Here is a 27,034-nt window from a genome sequence, read left to right on the forward strand (position 1 = left end):
GCGGAGGGTGTTTGGGGAGTTTTCGAGGGATCTGTAAAGGGGAGGATGGTTATATTCCAAATGTATTTTTGTCAATGCTCCAGACTGGCTTGCTTTGTTATTTCCAATGCTGTATCGTGGCTTTCAGTGCTGCGCTATATGCCTTCGTGTTTGCTTATGATAACAATAAAGTTATTTCTGTATAAAAACAATAGCAAATGCTTATGACTGCCTATGCTTGGATTTTATTTGTTTGACAGCTTTATTTATTTGAAAGTTTTACATATAGGATTTATTTACCACCTTTTTGAAGGAATTCACTGAAGGTGTACAGTAAGAATAAACATGAGCAATAGATAATTACAGCACTAAAAATATTTAAATAAATACCAAAGTATGAAATTGTATACTACTTACTGTATCAACACAATACATACTAGAACATTTTTGTTGGGTATAAGCAATGATGGAACATATAGATAGGTGTGTATAAATCATGAAATAGGAAATCACTAAACTAGCATTAAAAAAATTATTGTAGCTTGTAGAAACAGCAGTAATTAACTCTTGTCTTTAGTGCTCATTTTTATACACTGAGCTACACAATACAGTAATACATGGCCAAATCTCAGGATATCCTGTTTCCTGGTGGGTTTATCTTAACTGTTGTAATCTGCCTTGGGAAGTCTGGTGTTATTAAGATGGAATATACTGAAATAAAATTAAACTCTCCTTTCATTGGGGCACATGGAATCACACCTTCACTTCAACTCTTTTGTAGATGTTGACAGTTTAGATACACAACTGGATTATTCTGTTTTGAGCATGATTCAGGGACAAGTTGTTTTATAAGTCAAAATAATAAAAATAAATATATGGTTTCAAGCAGATGTCTCAGTTGTTTAAACATAACTAAATGAGCTATAAGCTTCTAATGCAGCCCAGTGGTTTTCTTATATTTTGCTCTTGTGCTTCTGTCTCTTCTTTCTGGATGGTAATAAGATCATGGGAGCAAGTCAATGGATATGTCTGAAACATTTATCATTGTTGAGATTAGCATATATTCCCAACCTGGCACTTAAAAAAAGCCTGTCCTTTAATGATGCTGCATGTTCAGAAATCATAGCCACAAGTATAGACAAATATTATTACATGCACACACCAGAATCGATATCTGTACCCACATTGCAAAAGTACTACTACTGATCATTCTATAGTGTAAGTGGATGGATGCAGCACTGTACACATTATATGCAGGTACTTTCTCAGTCCCTAGTGGGCTCACAATCTATATTTTTGTACCTGGGGCAATGGAGGATTGGGTGAGTTGCCCAAAGTCATGAGGAGCTACAGTGGGAATTGAACCCAGTTCCCCACGATCAATGTCTGCTGCACTAACCACTAGGCTATTCCCCCACTTCAACAGAGCATATTCAAAATTTGTTTTTTCTTTCCTCTTTTCCATATTCCAAAATTCCAGACACCAGATATACAGATCAGTAGGACCCAAGCAGTCCAAAACAAAGTCAGACAAAACACAATTTATACCTAATTCTTGAAAGTCACTTAACATTGCCTCAGGTACAAAATTAGACTGTAATCCCTCCAGGGACAGAGAAAATAGGCTCCTATTTACTAAGCCACGCTAGTGGCTGCCATTCTCTAATGCTGATAGCCCATTCATTTTGAATGGGCTATGTCGGCATTGCCATGTGGTTTAGTAAAAGGGGAGGGGGGTAACTGAATGTAACGCACCTTGTGTTACTACTGAAAAAAAGTGTGAGCAAAATCCACATAAATAAATAAAACCTACACTTAGGTTTCACCTTTGAGTTTATCAATAGAAATGTTTGATTTCTATTGATAACCTTAAGAGTGGACTAACACGGCTACCACACTCCTCTACCTTTGAGTTTAAAAAGCAATACCATGTGCATGAAAGGTCTGGATAAATAAATTAAGACCATAGTAGCATAGTAACAAAGTAGATGATAGCAGATAAAGACCTGTACAGTCATCCAATCAAAGTTTTAGGTAAATTTCCCAAATATGTAATAATTGGTAGCAATAATGAAACAGGGATGGATTATTCACATAGCAGGCAGTCAACAGATTTATTTTCCACTGAAAATTATTATCTTTGTGTGAACTTGGCAGCTACTAGTATGCTGTTTGCTATTTTGTGGTTTGGTGGCATTTTGTTTGCCTTCATAATAAAATCACACTTGCAAATATTTTTCTGCCACAGCTTTAATTAACAAAAGCATATGATTTACTACTGGATCACATTCATACATCTCATCTGACAAAACAGAAGATAATTATGTTCAGATTTTGGTAATTACTGCTATTACTTCATGCATATACATTGGGGCCAATATTCAGACCATGGGAGGGAGCCCGGCTAATTCCCGTGGTCGGCAGTCAGCCCAGATATTCAATGCCAGGCTATTTCTGGTGACCGGCATTGAATATCCAGTTTATTTTTAGTCAGTTTAAAGTTAACTGGCTATATCAACATTAGAAGATAGCCAGTTCATGTAGTAAACATGAACCTTATTTGACCTTGTATTTGTTTCTCTACCGGAGATGGCGAACACCTCTACGGTACAATGTAAGCCACATTGAGCCTGCAAATAGGTGGGAAAATGTGGGATACAAATGTAACAAATAAATATGTATAATATACCATTGCATTCCACAAAACACAAGGAGCATGTTCCCACTTTCCACCTCTCTCTTTTGAGCTAGGCACAGGGAAAAAAAAAAAAGATTTTAAATGCCCACAGGTTTCAACCTAATTAAGGTTTAAAAAAAACCTTTGTAGTTTTAAATAAAAATTCTGAATGTTCAGCGCCTGATTCTCAGAACATGATGTCTGTTTTGGTTGCCCTTTACTAGGTGAAAACATTTCAGCATTAATACAAAGTATGTTAGGGTGCTAGGGTGTCCCTATAATCAACCCCTCGAAATGACACACCGATTACGATTTAGAAGTAATTACTACTCTAACTGATGAAAGGTAATTCCATTCTGATACTTCCTCTGTGTAGATCCGTATGATGCACAAGCCAGCATGGTTCTGTCATTAAACTTCCTTCTTTCAAACTATAACTCAGATAAAATAACAATGAACGACAACAGTGTGCATACAGCAGCTGATTGTTTTGTTCTGACCAATATGGTGGATGGGGGTTGAGATCCTGGGGAACCAGATTCAATTCCTGCTGCAGCTCCTTGAGACCCTGGGCAAGTCACTTGACCCTCCACTGTCCCAAGTACTACTTAGATTGTGAGCCTACTAGGGACAAACCCAGTACCTGTAAAATGAAACTGTAGACTACTTTGGTCTAAGTGGTATATAAATAATGAAATGAAATGAAATGAAAAAATGAAATGGCTGTGTGGGAGAAGTCTCTTCAGCTCTTTGACATCATGCTGGTTCCTGTCATTAAACCTCCTTGAGTGAAATACTGGAGAAGGAATATTCTAGGTCAATTGTAGGTAGCTTAGATGAATTACAGCCATTGTTGGCAACCTCAAATATAAGGTTGAAGGTAGGATGTAGACAGAGGGTAAAAGAGACAGAAAGATGTCAGACTGGGGATGGAGGATTGGGGTTTTGGGGGATGCAGACAGATGCTAGATTGGAGGGAGTGCAGGTTGTTGAGTGTGTGCTTGTGCTGGTTTGTCTCTCACAGTTGGAAATATTGCTACATTGGGCCAGCTTTGACCTGGTCAAGTTCCAGTGTAGGGGTTGTCCCAGAGCTGCTTGGAGGAAGGGAGCAGCTCCTGTCCAGAACTGCAGATTGCCAAACGCCTTGTGTGTGTCCAGTAAAAGGCATTACAAGCCTGTAAAGCATTTTCTAGATTCCTGCAATTGTACTCAAGTTTTTACACATGTGTAACATAGTAACATGGTAAATGACAGCAGATAAAGACCTGAACGGTCCATCCAGTCTGCCCAACAAGATAGACTCATTTTACATGGTATGTAATATTTTATATGTATACTCGAGTTTGATTTGTCCCTGCCCCCTAAAATAAAATATAAGCTGAAGATGGGAGGGTTCTCTGGGGGTCATTAAGACAATGGAGCTAGTATTGACAGCATGGTGAGAGAATCAGAGTAAACCCCAGCCCAGCCCTAGTGGGCAGGACAAAGCGGGGCTAGTACAAGGGTTTCTGGCACCCCCCTGCAACTTATAAATTAGAGCCCTCTTCTCAAGTTTCAAGTTCATTAAACAGCTTAATATACCACCCTAGGGACAAGCCATTAGAGAGGTTAACAAATCTATAAGGAATAATAAAAGCAGAAAAGAATTCCATATACAATAGGAAAGATATAGGTACAAAGCAGGAAGAAAAGGACATCTAAGGGGTAACAGAAAAAAAATCATCTGGTGGTAACCATAGAATCAGCAGTCCACGAAGTATGGCTAAGGCTGAAATCAGCAACAAACAAATAGGTCTTAATTTGAGCCTTAAAAGCAGACAAAGAAGTTTTCAACCAGAGTGCTATGGGATCAGCGTTCTAGAGCTGTGAACTCATAACACTACATATTCACTTAGGAAAGACAGACATATTAATATTAATAGCAGGTCATACATACCCCTTTTCCCAGAACTCCTGTACCAACTATGTTTGCTCACATGATGCTATCGAATTAAAGGTTTTACAAAAGATTACAGCCACTTAGCTTTTTGTGTTTTCCTGTTTACAAAATTAGCGATCAATTCACTGATGTCTCACTGTGCAGATATATCGTTCACAAGTGTCAGTAATAGTCTTAGAATAATACTTAGCATATCATGCATCTCACACAAAAACCTCTCCATCTACATGCTTTCCATGCCCACACTCTACCCCCCATCCACATATATACACACATACCAACTTCTCCCCACTAATACCACTCTTACTCCCATACACCCAATTCTCAAAGACTCCCATCCCTCACCATATCCCTGCAACACATGCTGGCTAATTCTACATGCCACTAGACTAGTCATCTTCATTAATTTTTAAGTCAAGGCTGCTTTGGGTCCAAAAAGACTGAAGAAGAGCCAACAAATATCTTCCTATACTGGGTCACATCAACCAGTGCGTGCTGACATTCATCTCCACCAGATCACCTGGCCTTGGTCATGCATATAGAACACAGATAGTCCCTCTTCAAATACACGATAAGTGACCACAAACTAAAAGACCTAATGCAGACAAAACCCCCAAGTCCCAGACACTGCATGTGGCACAACACTAAACAAATAGAAATGCATTTCATCTTGTACAGTGCAAAATATAAAGACGGCAGATGTAAATTCTCAAAACTAACATGAAAATAACATTTTTCTACTTTTGCTGTTGGGTGATTTTATTTTTCTAGTCATATTGTTCCTGGTCTCTGGTTCTCCTCCCTGCCTGTGCTCTTAACTCTGATTCCAAGGCCTCCTGTCCATTTGCTATTTCTTTTCTCGCCTTCTTTCTTCTTCACTTTACTTGACATTCATCTCTGGCACTGATCTTTCATGTTGGAAAATTAAATAGATTTGAGAAGGAATCTCTTGTCTTTTCCCATCCCCTCCATCCATACACAGCATCTCCTCCTTCTCTTTTCCTTCCCCCCCCCCCCCCATCCATGTACATCTCCTTCCTCTCTCTTCCCTTCTCCTTCCTTCCATGTGCATCATTCCCCCCTCTTTTCTTCTCTTCACCTCCATTCATCTATAGCATTTCCTCTCCTTCTCCTCCCCTCCATCCTTGCGCAGCATTTCCTCCTTCCTCTTCTCCTCCCTTCCCCTCCATTCAACAGTGCCCCTTTGTGTCCCTATCCCTCCCCCTGTGGCCAGCATTGCCCCTCAATATGCCTGTTCCTATGTTCCCTCTCTACAACTCTTTATTGTCTGTGTCAATGTCCTTCCTCATATCTAGCTTGCCCCTCTCTTTCCTTCCTCCCCAATCCTGCATTGGCATCACATCCTCCTACCCCCACGATACAGCATTTCTTTCTCTCTCCCTCACTCTATGGGTCCAGAATATTTCCCCCTTCGCCCCCAGCCTTGTGTTCCTTTGCATTATACCTGAAATTGCTGCTGCTGCCCATTGCCAATACCTGAACCTCCATTTGAGTTCTGGAAACTGCTGGCAGCGGCAGCAACAACAATCAAAACACTTCACGCTCTGTGCTCTCATCTCCCGAAAAGCCCTCCCTGTCCCACCCCCCCACAACAGGAAGTTTGTGTCAGTGGGGGCAGGACCAGAGAGGGCCTGCCACCACTGACAGAAACTTTCTGTTGTGAGAGGTGGGACAGGGCGTGAAGTGTTTTGATTGCTGCTGCTGCCAGCAGACCCGGAGTGGAGGTTGAAGTGGAGGTACCAGTTCTGGCAGTGGCAGGCAGCTGCAGCAACATGAAGGGAGATCAGCATGGGCTTGTGCAACTGGTAAGGTGATGCTTGGCTTGTGGCAAGCTCTGGCGCCCTGCAAAGGTCGGCACTCCCCTACCAAGCTTATTGCGCTTACCGTGTTGCACTAGCCCTGCAGAGAAGTTAATAAAAGAGATTGTTTGGAGAAAATTCTGGTCTTTGGTTGCCCACCCCCATCATGAGCCATTGTACCAAGGGTGAAGTCTTGGGAACTAAAGCAGAAGTTTTCAGCATGTGACAATTGGATAGCAAATACTAAATAAACTTGGAAACCCTTGCTACAGAGTAGCAGGAGCCTGCAGAGTGTTCCAAAATTGGGAGCAAAAAGTGCTTGGGGGACAATACACCCCAGGTAGAAGTGTGAACAGGTGTGCCTCACTTCTGGCAGGACTTTTATTGCATATGTGAATGACCCCTATTCCGGGATGGGACAGAGAATAACGGAAGAAATTATGTGGAGATGATTGAGGACTGATGGGGAACTGTGCGGAGATTACCACGTGCTGGCACCCTGGTTACAAATAAAGGAGATTGATAAGTACTTTGCTCTGGTTGCAAATAGAGATTTAAGATAGAACTGTGAGTTTGAAAGCCCTGATACGTGGAGACTGTTTTGCGCTGTGCTGACCATCTGAAGAAAAACACCCTGAACTGTACAAACCAAGTTGACAAGTTTATGACCTGTTTTTCAAGTTACTGTTAGTAAAGCAAGTTGAAGTTCAACACGGAGACTGCTGATTAATCTTTTGAGTAACAGTGCCCACAGAAAGAGAACCCTCAGCCTACCAGATTTATTCCAGCCTTGGCCTACCTCCAGCTCAAGAGATCCAGCAAGTGGGAGCTCTGTGTTGCAGAAATATTCTGTTTGTGTGACCCCGGTCCCGGGTGGTGTGGGTGAAACCCCAGGGTGGAAAGTCATCAGAGCTTACTTTGCTTCACACTATCCTCCCCCACAAGAGCACTGGGAAATTCTACAAGGAACTTATTCAGTACAATTCAAAAGATGGCAGTTTCTTATGACCCATAAAATTCCAACGATTAGTTCAATGTGGCTTCCAGCAAAAGAGACTAGACACTTCAAAGCTATACATAGGAACAAAGGGAACACAAGACATGGATTGTAACTTGGTATTTACTTATATGAGAGTGTCATCTGATGAAGCTGACAGCACTTTAAATAAAGACTATAGGAGATTTCAAGGTAGAGTTTCCAATCTGCACAAATGGGTTGTGGGATGGATTTCATTTCTTCTGCAAACATGCTCATTGTGTCCTTTTAATATAACATCTTTTTCAATATTTACCAAAATATAATTTAAAAAACAAATGTAGCAGAAGTGCTTTTTAGCCTGTATGTAGACAAGCTATAATGACCAGCTTCCTATATAATAATTCTCACCTCCAACAGAATGTGCTTGGGACCGTGCCTGCCGGAAGTGGTCTGCTAGGCAGGCACGCACTGACCTCAGTGACATCAGTGACAGACAATTTGGCAAAGCAAAACAATCTGAGTGCTGGCCATTAGGACACAGGGTTGATAGGAGAGTTTTAAAAGACTGAAGGAACTGAAAGTGTTAAATGGGGGGAGGGGGGGAGTTCTGAAAGACATGAACATTTGGGAAAGGAAAACAATCTGAATGCTGGCCATTAGGACACAGGGTAGATAGGAGAGTTTTAAAAGACTGAAGGAGACGAAAGTGTTAAACTGGAGAAGGGGGGCGGAGTTGTGAATGACTGAAAGACATGCACATTTGGGACAGGAAAACAATCTCAATGCTGACCATTAGCACACAGGGTACATAGGAGAGTTTTAAAAGACTGAAGGAACCAAAAGTGTTCAGGGGGGGAGGGGCAAATTCTGAATGAATGAAAGAAATGAAAATGTACGAAAGGAACACAATCTGAATGCCCGGCATTTGTACACAGGGTAGATAGGACACTTTTTAAAAAAAAATGAAGGACGTGAAAGTATTACATCTTGGGGGAGGGGTGAGGAGGAAAGCGGTGGGGTATCCGGATACTGGGCGTTAGGGCCACGGGGGTACATAGACTTTTGAAAGCCTTAAGGAACCCAAAGTGTGGGAAGGAGGAAAAGGAGGGGAGGGAACGGGGTGAGGGGCATTAGGAACAGGGGAGGGGGCCCTGTCACACACTCTCATTCTCACACACACACTGTCACAAAGACAGTCTCACTCTGTCACACACCCGCACATTCACTTTGGCTCTCTCTCTCTCAAACATACACACTCCCAGGAAAACCTTGCTAGCGCCCGTTTCATTCGTTCCAGAAACGGGCCTTTTTTACTAGTAAATTAATAAGTCAAACATGTAGTGTAAATATAGAGAAGAAAAGAAGCTTTTACCTTGTCCCCCCCCCCCCCCCTTTCCTGGGAAGGGGGCATATTGCAGTGAGCAGGGAGACACAGAGGACAAGCTGAGAGCCAGCAACAATGCTAGCACCTTTTGTTAGAATGTTTAGAGTGTTTAAAATGCTCCAGCACTGCTATAAAACAAAGAACTCAGGTGTCCATAAATGCTAGATGTGTGTTTATAAAGTTTCAACAGTTTGTAACTGTGAGAGAAGGGCAGACTTGTTACAAATCTCCTGATTGGCTGTCTGAGAGTACAGTACAAGGCTCCTGATTTGCTGGCTAAAGTACCCAAAGCAAGCTGGGAACTAGGGGAGGGACAGTGTGTGAAATAGCCAATAGGAGCCAGGATCTGCTAAGAGGCACAAATTTGGACCAATGAGGTGGCAGGAGGCAGTCTGATCCTTAGATTGGCGCGAATTTTGAGCCAATCCAGGGGGCAGGAGGAGTGGAACAAAGAAGAAAAAGAGTAGTTACTTACCTGTAACAGGTGTTCTCCGAAGACAGCAGGCTGCATATTCTCACAAGTGGGTGACGCCACGTCGGCCCCGGAGGATTTTAAAGCAAAATCTAAAAATCTCTTCTACGGCGTTCCGTCGCGCGAGCGATCGCACTGCGCATGTGCGCACACCTCTTCCCGCTCGCTGTGCGGACACGCCCCTCAGTTAAATCCAAAAGATGGAGGAGACAACTCCAAAAGGGGAGGTGGGAGGGTTTGTGAGAATATGCAGCCTGCTGTCTTCGGAGAACACCTGTTACAGGTAAGTAACTACTCTTTCTCCAAAGACAAGCAGGCTGATATTCTCACAAGTGGGGTATCCCTAGCTTCCAGGCTTACACAACACAACAAACAGTGGTCAATTGGGTCTCGCAACGGCGAGGCCAGAATAAAAATTGACCTGAAAAGAAGAAACATCTAAATGAGTGTAGCCTGGAACAGAACAAAAATGGGCTTAGGAGGGTTGGAGTTGGATTCTAAACCCCAAAGAAGTTCTGCAGCCCCGACTGCCCAAACCGACTGACGAGTCGGCTATCCTGCTGAAAGCAGTAGTGAGATGTGAATGTGTGGACTGATGACCACGCCGCAGCTTTGCAGATCTCTTCAATAGTGACTGATCTTAGATGAGCCACTGACTCAGCCATGGCTCTAATTTTGTGAGCCGTGACATGGCCCTCTAGAGTCAGTCCAGCTTGGACAAAAATGAAGGAGATGCAATCTGCTAGCCAAGAAGAAATGATGCGGTTTCCGACAGCAACTGGCATTAAAAGAAATAAACAACTGGGCGGACCGTCCGAGGGAGCTCGTCTGCTCCACGCAAAAAGTGCGCAGCTTGCTTTCGCCAGGGCTTGTAAGATGAGGGAGAAAGAATGTTGGCAAGACAACTGACTGGATCAGCTGGTACTCTGATACCAGCGCCAGTAAGAACTTTGTCTGCATGCGGAGAACTACTCTGTTAAGATGAGAAGTAAGGTAAGGCGCTTGAGCTACTAGAGACTGAAGCTCACCGACCTTACGAGTTGAAGGAACAGCCACTAAGGAAAACGACCTTCCAGGTCCAATACTTCAGATGGCAGGAATCCAGTGGCCCGAATTGAGCTTGCAGCAGCTGGATGAAAACGACATTGGAACCCCAAGATACTGGATAAGGAGTGATAGGAACTCTGACCGAAGCATAAGAGCCAACTGTCAAAATTATTGGGGGGGCTAAGCCCAACAGAAATAATCTCCCCTAGACACATACAAGGAATTCTCTCAATATTGGGGGAGAAATAAACCTCTCGTGAAGTGGACAGCTAAAGGCTGACCTTTCACACGTTGATGATAAGCTCTTATTGCACGAAGATGAATACTGACAGAGTTGGTCTTGAGACCAGACTCAGACAGGTGTAGAAAGAACTCAAGCAAGGTCTGTATAAGACAAGAGGCAGGATCTAGGGCCTTGCTGTCACACCAGACGGCAAACCTCTTCCATGAAAAAGAATAACACCTCTTTGTGAAATCTTTTCTGGAAGCAAGCAAGAGTCGGGAGACACTCTGGAAAACTCAACGAAACCCACACTCTCAACATCCAGACCGTGTGAGCCAGAGATTGGAGGTTGGGATGTAGAAGTGCCCCCTCGTTCTGCGTAATGAGAGCTGGAAAACATTCCAACTCCAGAAGAAGAGGGAATCCTATCTGACGCAGCTAGAAAGGAGCAATCAGAATCATGGCTCCACAATCTTGCTTGAGAATCAGCAAAGTCTTTTCCACCAGATGTATGGGAGGATACGCATACAGAAAACCTGTCTCCCAAAGAAGGAGAAAGGCATCCGATGGTAGCCTGCCGTGAACCTGCAGCCTGGAACAGAACTGAGGGACTTTGCGATTGGACTAAGTAGCAAAAAGATCCACTGAGGGGGTATCTCACTTTCGGAAGATCTTTCGAACTATAGGCATGCTCAACAACCATGACTGTAGCATTATCCTGCTCAGCCTGTCGGCCAGACTGCTGTTTACGCCAATTAGATAAGTGGCTTGGAGAAAACATGCCGCGTTGCGGGCCCACCGCTACATCTGCATGGCATCCTGACTCAGAGGGCAAGATCCAGTACTCCTTTGTTATCGAGTGCATCACAACCCGATTGTTTGGTTGAATTAAAATAATTTGGTTGGATAGCCAGGAGGGATGCAACCTTCGTCAGCAGCTTTTGACTGAGTAAGGTGGACGGGACGCCTCAGAATCAAAATGGAGAGAATTAACCACCTCTGAGGGGAATTCCGAAGACTGGCGAACAGTTGGGTTACATCCTCTAGATACCCTAAACTTGATACCACTGGAAAGCTAGGATGCACTGAGCGGATGTCATGTGCAAAAGTGCCATGGGAGTTACATGAACTGTGGAAGCCATGTGTCTAGAAGTCTCAATGTGTACTGTGCTGTAATCTGTTGAGACGGGCAATCATCGTGTTAAGGGAACACATGCACTCCCAGTCCATGAAGATATGCTGCAACAACAGCCAGGCACTAGGGAAAAAACATACTCTGGATGCAAAGAGAGTATAAGTATACTGTAAATCCAGAGAGCATAACCAATCGTTTTCCTGAAGTATGGGAAGAAGGATGCCCAGGGAAAGCATCCTGAACCAAAATCTGTTTAGGCCCCTTATGTCTATGATGGGACGCAACCCACAAGGAAGGACCTGGAATAGAATCTCAACCCTTCTTGCCCTGGTGGAAGGGGTCGACTGCATTGGCGCTGAGAAAAGCAGAGAGTTCCTCTGCAAGTACTCACTTTTGATGGAAGCTAAAGGATTAAGCTTCCAATGAACAATGTGGAGGGTTTGATTCCAGATTGAGAATGTATCCTAACCGGACTATTTGAAAAAACCCACCGGTTGGAGGATAAAAGAAGTCACCTTTGGTGGAGAAAATTTAAACTTCCCCCCCGACAGGCAGATTGGCCGGTACGGACATTTTTTTTTTATTTTTTTTTTTATATTGGCTATGCTGAATTGGAGCCAGTCAAAACCCCTCTCTGGTTCCTGGGGAATAGCTGCAGGGGCCTGATTAGGTGCACGCCGCTGACTAGAACGAGCGTGCTGAGGCATTGCCTGAACCGGCTGTCGAGAAGTAGGAGTATAGGTACGACCCCTTAAGGCACAAGGAAAACTACTCTTCTCTCTAAAGAACTTCCAAGATGAGGAAATGTATGCACAGCATATCTACAATTTTCTGCCGAGTCTCCTCCTCCAGGTGAGAGGCCCACAGTCATGAGAGTCTGCGCATCACTGTACCTAGAGCAGAAATCTAGGTGTTACATTACAAGTGTCGAAAATGCCCTTGGACAGGAACCTGCGACACACCGTGTGCTACCTGACCACTTGGTGAAAAGGTTTAGCCTACTCCGGTGGAAATGCTCGTAAAGATCTGACAGGACTTGATTTTGGACGCGATCATGCCAGCCTGGTACGCCATTCTCCAAAAGAGGCTAAGGATGTATGCTCTGGCCCCGGGGGTGCCGAAGTAAGTTCTTAGAACTCCTATCTGTTCTGAGTGGCAGAAGACTCAGGTGAAGATGGTAGTCCAGGACCTCGAGCATCTGGGCATTGGGATTCACAATCTCCACTGTAATGTCAGATGACCATCATTGAACTGAGCTAACTACTCAAACAGAGCAGCTCAGATCCAAACGCGTCCGATATGGAGGCGCGGTAAGTTCTACTACGGGGTCGAGAAGTTGCCCCAGTAGGGTGCGAACACCCATACCAGAGGCAGCATCGGTGAAGGAGACCAGGTGAAAAGCTAGATGCCGCAGGAGGCGGTAGCACCCATGGCATCCAATAGTACCCATGGTCCCGAAGTCAAGGACAGTCTGGAAATGCAAGGGAATCGAAACCAGACTGCTAGACCATGGCACCGACGGTACCGATGATACACATGGTACTGATGGCCCCCGGTACCAATGGTACCCATGGTACCGATGATAGTCATGATATCTGGTATCGATGGTACCCATGATACCTGGTACCGATGGTACCCATGACATGTGGTACCGATGGTACCCATGATATCCGGCACCAACAGCACCGACGGTACCGATGGTACACATGGCACCGACGGTGCTCATGACACCTGGTACCAATGGCACCCATGGCACTGATGGTACCTGGTCATGATATCTGGTATCGATGGTACTCATGTGCCGACGGCATCCATGATACCTGATACCAATGTATCCATGGTACCGACGATACCTGATACTATGGTACCGATGGTACTCATGATACTCGGTACCGATGGGCGATGATACCTGGTACCAATAGTCGATGGTGCCCATGATACCTGGTGCCGATGGTGCCCATGATACCCGGTACCGACAGCACCCATGGCACCGATGACACTCGGTATCGACGGCACCCATGGTACCGATGATACCCGGTGCCGACGGGACCCATGGTACCGATGATACCCGGTACCGACGGGACCCATGGCACCGACCATGGTACCAATGTTCCTGGTACCGATACTCCTCGGTACCGACGCACCGATGATATTCGGTACCGACAGATACTTGGTACCCGACGGTACCGAAGATACTCGGTACCGACGGTACCCATGACACCCGGTACCGATGGTATCCACGGCACCGATGATACCCGGTACCGATGGTATCCATGGCACCGATGATACCCGGTACCGATGGCACTGATGATACCTGGTACCGGTGTATCGACGTCCAATGCCAGGATACCTCCATAACAGAGGGAGCAACGCTCTCGGCACCGACTGATGTCTGAAGCCCGGATACCTCCATAACAGAGGGAGCAAAGCTCTGGGCATCTCCTTTGGGCATCCCTGGCAGAGTAGAATACGTCTCGTCTTTGAGACACTACTTGCGCTTCACAGGGAGATGATCCGGCCCAAGACACATCTGCCGATGCGCCCGAATGACCTGCCAAGCAGGAGGCGCCGAGGCAGGTGGAGACCTATTCGATGCATAACTATACCCAGCGTGCATCGGTCTCTGTCAGACTCCAGAATGATCTCCTTTGGGCATCCCTGGCAGAGTAGAATACGTCTCGTCTTTGAGACACTACTTGCACTTCACAGGGAGATGATCCGGCCCAAGACACATCCTCCGATGCGCCCGAATGACCTGCAGAGCAGGAGGCGCCGAGGCGGGTGGAGACTCACTTCAAAGGTTACACCACTGATATTGTGTCACCAGGTTGCCCATTCAGTGGCTGACCAGGGATGCACCTGCTTAGGTTCCTGTTTTTTCCTGTGACATACACCTTCACCACTTGTGGGGCTTAAAGACAGTGGTGTGCTGGAGCAGGCTCTCACAGCTCTGGAGAGCCATTTGTAAAGTTTTAATAAATGGATCCTAAAAATGTGGGCTTGTTTAGTTTGCTGGCGAGAGAGAGCCCACAGATAACAATATACCAGCACTTTTATAAGAAAAAAGAAAAAGAGAAGCTTATATGGTTTGTTTTCCTTTCAGGCACAGCCCCTTGTGACTCTGGCAACTACTTAACTTTTCCTTGCCCCAGGTACAAAAAAGTACCTGTATATATAAGCCACAATGAGCCTGCCATGAAAGAGTACAAATGAAAAAATAAAGAACACCCAAAAGGGTAAAATAAAAAAAAAGAGATTTTACTCCGAGGACCTGAAGAAAACACGAAGCACTAACGAACTCCGTGTCTCCTCAGACGCGGAAAAAGAAAAACTGAGGGGCGTGTCCGCACAGCGAGCGGGAAGAGGTGTGCGCACATGCGCAGTGCGATCGCTCGCACGACAGAACGCCGTAGAAGAGATTTTTAGATTTTGCTTTAAAATCCTCCGGGGCCGACGTGGCGTCACCCACTTGTGAGAATATCAGCCTGCTTGTCTTTGGAGAAAAAGTTTTACAGTGCAGAGGCACAAGAAGGCAATCGGCAGACAATGGAGACTGCAAGCATGGCTTGAGAGGAGAAATCAGACTCATGCAGAGGGACATGCTCGGGCAGGCTGGATGAGGAGAAGATCCAATCAAGACAAGGAGAGGTGGCTGCAGGCTGATAGAGGACCCACTGATGAGCCCCAGATCAAATCAAGAGAAAGAGAGAGATGGTGAGTGTGGTCGGGCATTGAAGCATGCAGAGGAACAGAAGAAAGGGGGGCTGAGGTGAGCTGAGCAGAAGATTTGCTGTTACAGTGGTCACAGGGACATGCTGGGAGCAGTGCATAGCTGGATAGAACCCCAGAGGAACCCACCCAGGGCAATCCGTGTGTGTGTGTATGTCTGTCCGTCCAGAGAGCAGAGGAGAAAGCCAGCCATGTGACTGTCCTGTAAACAAGAGGCATTTCCAGAGAGAGACACCCCCTCCTTGCACTGAGTGCCCAGACAAGAAAAGAAACTGCTTTTTGAGTGCCTGCCTCAGGAGGGATCTAGCCCAGAAGCTAGCTGGTTTGAGCATCCACAAAGAGAGAGAGAAGAGGCATCCCCCTGCACTGAGTGGCCAGACTAAAAGTGAACACTGTGTTTTTTTTGTTTATGCCTGCCTCCGGGGATCCAGACAAAAGCCTGCCTTGGGGAACAGCTGCCATGCCTATGCCTTGAGTCCTGTGAGTGCCTGCCTCTAGGGGAGTTAGTGTAGCCGTCCATCAGTGAGATTTGGGGTGGTTGTATAACAGAACGAAACAAAAGGGGTCATGTTTTGGGCGGGTGAGATAGGAGTTTCCCCTGCTTATCTATTTTATTTGAAGTTAGTTAGTCCACCAGTTCCACAGAAAGTCAAGGTTTTCCTTTTTTGAGTTTTTCTGAGTCAGAATAGTAGGTATCGGGAGTCCCTGGACCAGTGGATTGACCTCCCCAACCGAAGAGACGTGGAAGTGAAGAAGACTAAGGTACCCAACACAAGAAAGCAGCGATGCTAGCGAAGATTTGATATACCGGTAATAAAATTGTGTGCACACAAATTGAAAACTATATATATATCAGATCTGAGTACACTAATTAGTGCTGTGTACATGTGTGGGATGTTTTGGGTTACTGCAGATGTGGAGTTGGGGCCTTGATAACTGTGATTCTTGGTGACTGTAATTGTAGTTTAAAAAATTTTTATTGCCTTTATTTCCTTTGTAACTTATCTCAAAGCATTTAACATCTTGCACTGAGTTTATTTAATACCATCAACCTGTAAAAATTGGTACCAACATCTAAGAAACATAACCAACAAGTGTTTCTATTTACTTTACCCTCTATCCCTTTTACCCTTTAATAAAACCTTTAATATTTTTTTTCTTGCTAAATCCCTTGGTTGTGTGGAGTTTATTTGGGAACCCTATTTAAAACTGTGACACTCATATATTTATTTCTTCCATTATTCAAATTTACCTGCTCCACGACTAGGGGGTTTACAGTAGTAAGAAGTTGAATTTGGCATTTACTAGACATTTGTTTAACTAGAAGCAAAGTTTATAGTAGGACTTATTTCTATTATAATTTTGCTTTCTGAATTTAATATTCATTTCCCTTCTTTTCTAGGATGTGCTATGGAATGTTGGAAATGATGGACTAGGAGCAATATCCCTGGAATTTTACAAAAAAGAAAAGTTACTCACCTGTAGCAGACGTTCTTCGAGGACAGCAGGCCAAGTATTCTTACAGATGAGTGAGGTCATCTGACGAAGCCCAGTGCAGAAGCTGACTAGCAATATTTTTTTTGCTCCATTAGAGCACTGTGATTTTTGTTCCATTACAGCGCTGTGATGCCCCTGAAAATAGAATTTTGCTCCATTACAACACTGTGATGCCCCTGAAAATAGAACTGAGGTGGAACAAAAAGCAATGAAGGTGCCCAAAGAGAAGAGACAGCCCCAAAGCACTAATATTGAAACTCATACCAGGAAACTGTTGCTACTAAGGGATTCCATTATCAGAGACATTAATTTTAAAACACAGTTCAAGGGGTCATACAAAGTGAAATACCTTCCAGGCTCCTCAGCTGCCAGGAGTACCAAGCAAATAATGAATATAATCAGAGAAGAAACTAAGGAGTCAAACACTGATGTTGCTATCCACCTGGGAACAAATGATCTGTCCAGTAATACCCCACTTGCAGCACAGAGAGCTTTTCAGGAGCTGGGGGAGGGGTTAAAATCTTTGGTGCAAACATAAGCTTTTTCTGAAGTACTACCTATATTTGGAAAGGGAGAGAAAAGATTGCAAGTACTGAAAATTTCAATAGCTGGCTCAAAGCCTAGCGTCACCAAGAAGGTTTTAGGTACATAGGAAAATGGAGCAATACTTGGAAAAACAAAAGACTGTATTGTAACGATGGGCTGCATCTCACTGTGGCAGGAAAAAAATCCTTGGGAAGAAATTTAGACAATATGTTTCTAGGCCTTTAAACTAGAAGGTGAGGGTGGCATAAGGAGGCAGGCAGGGCCATGCCTACGGTCTCTGGAGCCCCCCTGCAGACTATTAGTTGGTGCCCCCCCCGTGAAAATGAAGTCTCACCACTTGCCACACTGAAAGGAATTGTCAGCAATATTCTTAGAAACAAATTGCTATACATTGCAAAATAAGATAGCAGATGTAAATTCTCAAAGTGGACATATTCCAAACGCTAAAATGAAAATAAAATGATTTTTTTTCTACCTTTGTTGTCTGGTGACTTTCTTTTCCGATCATTCTGATTCTGCTGCTATCTGTCCTCTTAACTCCATTTCCAGGGCTTCCTTTCCATTTATTTCTTTACTTTCCTCCTTTCTTCTTCATTTCTTGCTCTATATCCATTTCCAGCAATTTCTCCTCTCTCCCTGGGTCCTGTCCTCCCATCCATATCCATCCTTGTCCCTCTCTGCCCTTCCCTCCTCCATCCATAGCCAGCAATCCTCCTCTCTCCCCTCCCCTCCATTCCAGCAATTTGTCCTCTCCCTGGGCCCTGCCCTCCCATCCATGCCTCTCTGCCCTCCCATCCATGCCTCTCTGCCCTTCCCTTACCTCAGCTCCGCGCCATGGGCCTTTAAATCTTTTACCTCCAGTTGCAGCAGTGTCAGTGAAAGCGCTGCTGACATCTCCCTTCCCTTCGTGCTAGTTGGTTCCCTCCGTGTCCCGCCTTCTTCTGACGTCAGAAGAAGGCGGGACACTGAGGGAACCAACCAGCGCGAAGGGAAGGGAGACGTCGGCAGCGCTTTCACTGACGCTGCTGCGACCGGAGGAAAAAGATTTAAAGGCCTCGGCGGTGCGGAGCTCAGGTAAGTGGCGAGGGTAAGCACCACGGCGGTGCCCTCCAGATGTCGGCGCCCTCCTGCGGTGCTTACCCCGCTTACCATATCAGCACGGACCTGGAGGCAGGTCACTTCCAGTGGTCACCCCGAGCTAAAGCTAAAGACAAGATGTGACAGTAGAAAAGAAAGCAATGAAAACAGCAATCTTAGCAAATCACTTCTTCCAACACAGCAGGAAGTGAGACTACACAAAAACTAAACAAGACAACAATGCCACTGAAATGTAGATGGAAAGCGATGACCACAAATGCTCGCAGTCTAAGTAGCAAAGTTCATGATCTGCAAGCCCTGATGTTAGAGGCAGACTTAGACATTGTTGCAATCACGGAGACATGGCTCAATGATTATGCAAACATACCAGGCTATAATCTATTTAGGAAGGATACAGATGGCGGTAAAGGTGGAGGAGCAGCTCAGTATGTGAGAAATGATATCGCAGCGACTGAAATGACAGGGGCCTGGGGAAAGGAAGAAGCAAAATTGATCACCTTAAAAAGACATGATGGAATCTCTCTCCACATGGGTGTTGTCTACAGACCTCGACACAATTGGAGGAACTAGATAAAGATCTAATTACAGATATTAAAAAGTTGGGGAACAAAAGAGAGATGCTGTTGCTGGGAGATTTCAACCTGCCAGATGCGGATTGGAAAGTTCCATCTGTGGAATCAGAAAGAAGCAGAGAGATCATAGATGCTTTTCAAAGCGCTCTACTCAGACAAATGGTGATGGAACTCACAAGGGAGAATAAGCGAAAGAATGCTGTTAGAGCATGCACCGGGGTTGTTGTCATCATCGCGGCGGAACTGTAAGACTTTAACACTGGCTGAACGAATAGAAGTTCTTAAAAAATTAGAAAACAAAGTCAAGCATCTATTGCTAAAGAATATGGTGTCAATCCTAGTCAAATTTCACGTATCTTGAAGCAGAAAGACCAGCTTCTGGAAGACTGGCAAAACAATACAAATCCACAACGGAAAAGAAAACGGGCGGGAAACGTTGAGGTGGTAGAAGATGCTCTTCTTCGGTGGTTTTCTTGAGTCAGGAGCAGACAGTTTCCTGTCAGTGGTCCACTGCTTATGGAGAAAGCTAATCAACTAGCTGAAAGTCTTGGACTAACTGAATTCAAAGCCACTGTTGGATGGTTGGAAAGATGGAAGGAGAGGAACAGCATAAAATTCAAGAAACAAGACGCTGATGACTTTGGTGCTGAAAATTGGGTTGTTTCAGTTCTTCCTACCATCTTGAATGAGTTTGCACCTCGTGACATTTTCAATGCTGATGAAAATGGTCTCTACTGGCAAGAGATTCCTGATGGAGCACTTGCATTCAAACATGCCAAAACTACTGGAGGTAAAACATTGAAGGATCGACTGACAATCCTCCTTTGCTGCAATATGGATGGGAGTGAGAAGTTGGAACCCCTTGTCATTGGAAAGAGCAAATAGCCCCGTTGCTTCAAGAAAGTTAAGCGACTTCCTGCATCATACGAGGCTAACGCAAATTCATGGATGACTGGGGATATTTGGAAGCAGTGGCTAAAGAAGTTAGACACTAGAATGCGGGCACAAATGTGTCAGATTTCGCTGCTTTGTGATAATTGTGCTGCACACAGGGATGATGTCAGACTTTCTAACGTCAAGGTGGTCTTCCTGCCACCAAACACTACCTCTCTGATCCAACCTATGGTTCAGGGCATAACAGCCAATTTCAAACAACATTATCGGGCTCTTGTGCTACGTTGTCTGATGAGTGTTATGGATGACCAGATTTGCAAGGATAAATGTGCTGTTGAACTGGCTCGTAATCTATCACTGTTGGATTCCCTACATATGCAGAAAGAAGCCTGGAATCATGTTACACAGGCAACCACTGTGAACTGCTACAAGCGGGCAAGCTTTGTTAAGGATGTGGAGGGGGATGCAGCTGTTGCAAACGTGTCAGATGAAGAGGTTATTGACATACCAGCCGGTGTTACTGAAGAGGAGTTCCATCGCTATGTAGCTGTTGATTACGATCTACAAACAGCTGAAGACAGCACTGATGTCGAGATATGCGCCTACACGCAGGCAACAACGGCTGGTGATGGAACAGATGAAGAAATGAGCAGTGAGGCATATGCTGATGAAATTCAACAACCTCCTGTCACTTTTGCAAGAGCACTGGAGAGTCTCAACACCGTGCGGGCCTATCTAGAGGCCACTGGATGTCAGTGCTATGACAGTTTTTACCGTCTGGCAGATATAGTCTATGGAACTCACAGACCCAACAGTGTACAGAGGACTATAACTGATTACTTCAAGTAAAGCCTAATGTCAGTTAACTGAGACTGTATACTGTACGTATAATAATAAACAGTACTGTACATATGTTTATCAGATGTCAAGCTTCTTTGGGTCACAACGGTTAAGTGCACGCTCTGGTTAACTGCTTGCATTTCTTTGGTCCCAGACCCTTGCACTTAAGTGGATTGCACTGTACTTCTGTTCTGTTTTCATGGAAGAAAATCCTGGAGAAGGACCACGGTTGATTGGCAAAAGTACATATGAGAATGGAGAGCACCGTTCATGGACGAGAGTGTTTATGAACAACTTGAAAATCTAAAGATAGACAAAGCCATGGGACCAGATGGAATCCATCCCAGGATATTCAGGGAGCTCAGAGAGCTTCTGGTGGGTCCTCTTAAAGATTTATTTAATAAATCCTTGGAGACAGGGGAGGTTCCATGGGATTGGAGAACAGCGGATGTGGTCCCTCTTCATAAGTGGTGACAGAGAAGAAGCTGGAAACTACAGGCCAGTAAACGTCACTTCGGTTAATGGAAAAGTAATGAAGCAATGCTGAAGGAAAGGATAGTGAATTTCCTGGAATCCAATAAGTTGCAAGATCTGAGACAACATGGTTTTACCAAAGGCCAAACAAATCTCATTGAATTCTTTGACTGGGTGACCAGAGAACTAAATCAAGGACGTGTGCTAGATGTAATCTACTTAGATTTCAGCAAAACCTTTGACACGGTTCCTCATAGGAGGCTCTTGAATAAACTTAACAGGCTGAAGATAGGACCCAAAGTGGTGAACTGGATTAGGAACTGGTTGACGGACAGACACCAGAGGGTGGTGGTTAATGGAATTCACTCAGAGGAGGGAAAGGTGAGTAGTGGAGTGCCTCAAGGATCGGTGCTGGAGCTGATTTTGTTCAATATATCTGTGAGTGACATTGCCGAAGGGTAAGAAGGTAAAGTTTGCCTTTTTGCGGATGATACCAACATTTGTAACAGAGTGGACACCCCGGAGGGAGTGGAAAACATGAAAAAGGATCTGCAAAAGCTGGAAGAATGGTCTAATGTTTGGCAATTAAAGTTCAATGCAAAGAAGTTCAAAGTGATGTACTTAGGGAGTAGAAATCCACGGGAGACGTATGTGTTAGTTGGTGAGAGTCTGATATGCACAGGCAGGGAGAGGGATCTTGGGGTGATAGTATTTGAGGATCTGAAGGCGATGAAATAATGTGACAAGGCAGTGGCCATAGCCAGAAAGATGCTAGGCTGTATAGAGAGAGGTGTAACCAGCAAAAGAAAGATGTTGATGCCCCTGTACAAGTCATTGGTGAGGCCCCACCTGGAGTATTGTGTTCAGTTTTGGAGGTCATATCTTGCTAAGGATGTAAAAAGACTTGAAGCGGTGCAAAGAAAAGCTAAAGAAATGTTATGGGATTTGCGTTACAAGACATACAAGGAGAGACTTACTGACCAGAACATGTATACCCTGGAGGAAAGGAGAAACAGGTGTGATATGACACAGATATTCAAATATTTGAAAAGTATTAATCCACAAACAAACCTTTTCCAGAGATAGGAAGGCGGTAGAACTAAAGGACATGAATTGAGGTTGCAGGGGGGCAGATTCAGGAAAAATGCCAGGAAGTATTTTTTCATGGAGAGGGTGGTGGATACTTAGAATGATCTCCCATGGTGCAGATGAAAACAGTAATGGAATTCAAAAATGCATGGGATAAGCACAAAGGAATCCTGTTCAGAAGGAATGGATCCACAGAATCTTAGCGGAGAATGGGTGGCAACACCAGTAATTGGGAAACAAAGCTAGTGCTGGACAACAGACAGAAAACCTCCTACACTTAAACAAGTAACACTTCTTAGTGGAGTATTTTCTGGAAGCCAGCAAAATGTGGGAGAATCTCTCCAGCAAATCTAAGGATTCAAATTCTACACTCTCAACATCCAAGCCATGAGGGCCAGGGATTGGAGGCTGGGATGCAGAAGAGATCCCTCATTCTAAGTGATTAGGTTTGGAAAATTACCCAATCTCCATGGATCTTCAAAGGACGATTCCAGTAAGGCACAATTAGGATATTAGCTCCATGGTCTTGCTTGAGTTTCAGCAAAGTCTTTTCTATGAGAGGTATCGGAGGATACACATACAAAAGTCTCTTCCTCCTTTGTAGGAGAAAACCATCTGTTGCTAGTCTGCCATGTGATCTGAGCCTAGAACAGAACTGACGGACTCTGTTGTCGAGATGAGTGGCCAAAAGATCCACCAAGGGGGTGCCCCACACTCGAAAGATCTAGCAGGCTACACCCATGTTGAGAGTCCACTCATACAGTTGCAAAACCCTGCTCAGCCTGTCCACCAGGTAGTTGTCTTTTCCTGGTAGGTATGTGGCTCAAAGTACCATACCGTGAAGGAGAGCTCACTGCCACATTCCTACTGCTTCCTGACACAAGGGGTAGGAACTCATACCCCCCCCCCCCCCCCCGACTGTTTACATAGAACATTGCAACTTGGTTGTTCATTTGAATGAAAATAATTTGGTTCTGTAGCTGATCTCTGAAAGCCTTTAGAGCATTCCAAATGGCCCTCAGCTCGAGGAGATTAATATGACTATTTCTTTCCTGAACAGACCAAGTTCCCTGGGTGTGAAGCTCATCTACATGAGCTCCCAATGCTAGGTTGGATGCATCCAATGTTACCACCTTCTGAGAAGGCAGAATTTGGAATGGTAGTACTGTCGACCAGAGAAGGGCATAAGTTAACTCTGGCAGAATCTGGATTGCATCTGCAAGATTCCCAGCTGCCTGATACCACTGGGTAGCTAGGGTCCACTCGGTTGCTCTCAAATGGAGCTGTGCCATGAGAGTGATATGATATTGATTGGCCACATGTGCAATATTTACCAAGCTGGTTTTGGACAGCGTCTGCTTTCACTTGTGGGAGAAAAGCTTGAGCACGTAATGTATCAAACATGGCTCCTATTTACTCCAATCCCTAGACTGAAAGAAGATAGAACTTGGGGTAGTTTATGACAAACCCTAGTAGCTCCAAATCGAGTAACACCCCGCCCCCCTCTCCGAGGTGGGTACAGGAACCACAGTTCCCAGATCAATCAACCGAAGGAGAGTTTTGCAAATTGCCCTGGCCTTGAGGCGAGAGCAAAACGGAGCTCCCAGAAAAAAAATTGGGAAGAGGACCATCGAACTCTAGGGCATATCCATCGCACACCACTTCGAGCACCCACTGGTCTGACGTGAAGTGGGTCCACCTCTGGTAAAACTGACGTAAGACAAGCACCCAAGCGAACCAGAGGCTGGACCCGCACACCTTCATTGAGAGGCCCGCCCTGGGGCGGAACCCACCGACGATGCATCCCAGCCTCCCCGGCGGCCTCCACGAAAGGGCTGAGTACGCTGAAAAAAACGTTCTCTAGGCGCTCCATTGGACCTACCCGGCTTGTAACACCGAGCATCCCTGAACCGACCACTTACTGACAGGCCCCAACCACCTGCTCTGGGACGCATCTCTGGCAGACGCAGAACCTTAGCATCCCCAAGACCGTGAACCAACTTATCCAACTCTTCCCCAAACAGCATTGAACCCTTAAAGGGAAGAGAACACAACAGACTTAGAGGCCGCATCAGCGACCCAACCTTGAAGCCAAAGAGCCTGACGAGATCCCACAACCAATGCCATATTCTTAGCCAACGCTTGCAACAAATCATAAAGAGCATCCGCTAAGAAAGAAGAGCTCATCTCCAGCTTAGCTAATTCCTGCATCCATGAAGATCTGTCCACCGCCAGATCATCCAGGAGCTTTTCAACCCAGCGGAAACAAGTACAAGCTACTAAACCTCCACACACCGAGGCTTATAGCGACAAGGCGGACAAATCAAAACTACACCTAATAAAGGACTCCAATTTTCTATCCTGAGGATCCCGGAGAGCAGCCCCCCCATCCACAGGAATTGCAGTGGCTTTGGTGACCGCCGTCACCACCACATCTACTGTAGGAGACCTTAAGGAGTCCCTATCCTGCTGCGGAAGAGGATAAAGCCTCGCTGTAGCTCTAGCCACCCTACAGGCAGAATCTGGGGAGGACCACTCTTGCAAAACCATATCCCTGAGGTCTGTATTCATGGGAAAAGAACGGGAAGACCGGCGAATACCCTTAACTAATGGGTCTACCTGCTTTACCTCCCCCACTGAAGTCTCTGAAGAATCAAATTTAAGAGTAGCCACCACCTGATCAATCAATTCAGACAGCTCATCTCTATGAAAGATCCTTACCACCGAGGGATCTTCCCCTGGCAAGGACCCCTCCTCCTCAAGACAAGCATCTCACTAGTTACTCCCAACTCTAGGTCATTTATAAATATGTTAAAAAGCAGCGGTCCCAGCACAGACCCCTGGGGAACCCCACTAACTACCCTTCTCCATTGAGAATACTGACCATTTAATCCTACTCTCTGTTTTCTTTTAACCAGTTTTTAATCCACAATAGAACACTACCTATCCCATGACTCTCCAATTTCTGCTGGAGTCTTTCATGAGGTACTTTGTCAAACGCCTTCTGAAAATCCAGATACACAATATCAACCGGCTCCCCTTTATCCACGTTTGTTCACCCCTTCAAAGAAATGTAGTAGATTGGTGAGGCAAAATTTCCCTTCACTAAATCCATGTTGACTTTGTCTCATTAATCCATGCTTTTGAATATGCTCTGTAATTTTGTTCTTAATAATAGTCTCTACCATTTTGCCCAGCCCCAACGTCAGATTCACCGGTCTATAATTTCCCGGATATCCTCTGGAACCTTTTTTTTAAAAACGGCATTACGTTGGCCACCCTCCAATCTTTTGGTACCACACTCAATTTAAGGATAAATTACATATTTCTAACAATAGCTCCGTAAGCTCATTTTTCAGTGCTATCAGTACTCTGGGATGAATACCATCTGGTCCAGGAGATTTGCTACTCTTCAGTTTGTAGAACTGCCCCATTATATCCTCCAGGTTTACAGAGAATTCATGAAGTTTCTCCGACTCGTCAGCTTTGAATACCATTTTCGGCACCGGTATCCCACCCAAATCTTCATCGGTGAAGACCAAAGCAAAGAATTCATTTAATCTCTCTGCTACGGCTTTGTCTTCCCTGACCGCCCCTTTCACTCCTCGGTTATCTAGCGGTCCAACTGATTGTTTTGCCGGCTTCCTGCTTTTAATATATCTAAAAAGAATTTTAATATGTTTTTGCCTCCAATGCAATCTTTTTTTTCAAAGTCCCTCTTAGTGTTCCTTATCAGCGCTTTGCATTTGACTTGACATTCCTTATGCCGTTTCATATTATTTTGTTGGTTCCTTCTTCCAGTTTCTGAAGGATTTTCTTTTAGCTCTAATAGCTTCCTTCACCTCACTATTTAACCACACCGGCTGTCGTTTAGTCTTCCTTCCTCCTTTTTTAATATGCGGAATATATTTGGCCTGGGCTTCCAGGATGGTGTTTTTGAACAGCATTCACACCTGTAGATTTTTGACCCTCACAGTCGCTCCTCTAAGTTCTCTTTTCACTGTTCTTCTCATTTTATCATAGGGGTAAACGCTAACATATTTGATTTCCTATGTATACTTACTTCAAAGCTAATATCAAATCCAATCATATTATGATCACTGGTAGTACACTCCTATCATTATCCTTTTCCCCTTTACACATGGAATTTCAAACCACAGTGATTCCAAGAAGTGTTTTGTTTCCTGCAGAATTTTCAATCTATTTGATTCAAGGCTCTCGTTAATATACAATGCTACCCCTCCACCAATTCGATCCACCCTATCACTACAATATAATTTGTACCCCGGTATGACAGTGTCCCACTGGTTAGCCTCCTTCCACCAGGTCTCAGAGATGCCTATTATATCCAATTTTTCATTTAGTGCAATACATTCCAACTCTCCCATCTTAGGCTCCTGGCATTCGCATATAGACATTTCAAACTGTGTTTGGTGCTCCTATTTACATCATGCTTAGTACTTGACAGTACTAATTTGCAATCTTTTATCTAATTTTTATTTAGGGACACCTGATCTACTATGGTCTCTTTTGCAACCTCACTATCAAGATACCCTATCTTCCCTGTTTTGGCGATATCTTTGTAAGATACCTGATCCCAAACCATGCACTTTTGAGCGACTGTCGGCTTCCCCCCCCCC

This window comes from Microcaecilia unicolor, chromosome 2 (assembly GCF_901765095.1).
Source record: "Microcaecilia unicolor chromosome 2, aMicUni1.1, whole genome shotgun sequence".
Taxonomy (NCBI): domain Eukaryota; kingdom Metazoa; phylum Chordata; class Amphibia; order Gymnophiona; family Siphonopidae; genus Microcaecilia; species Microcaecilia unicolor.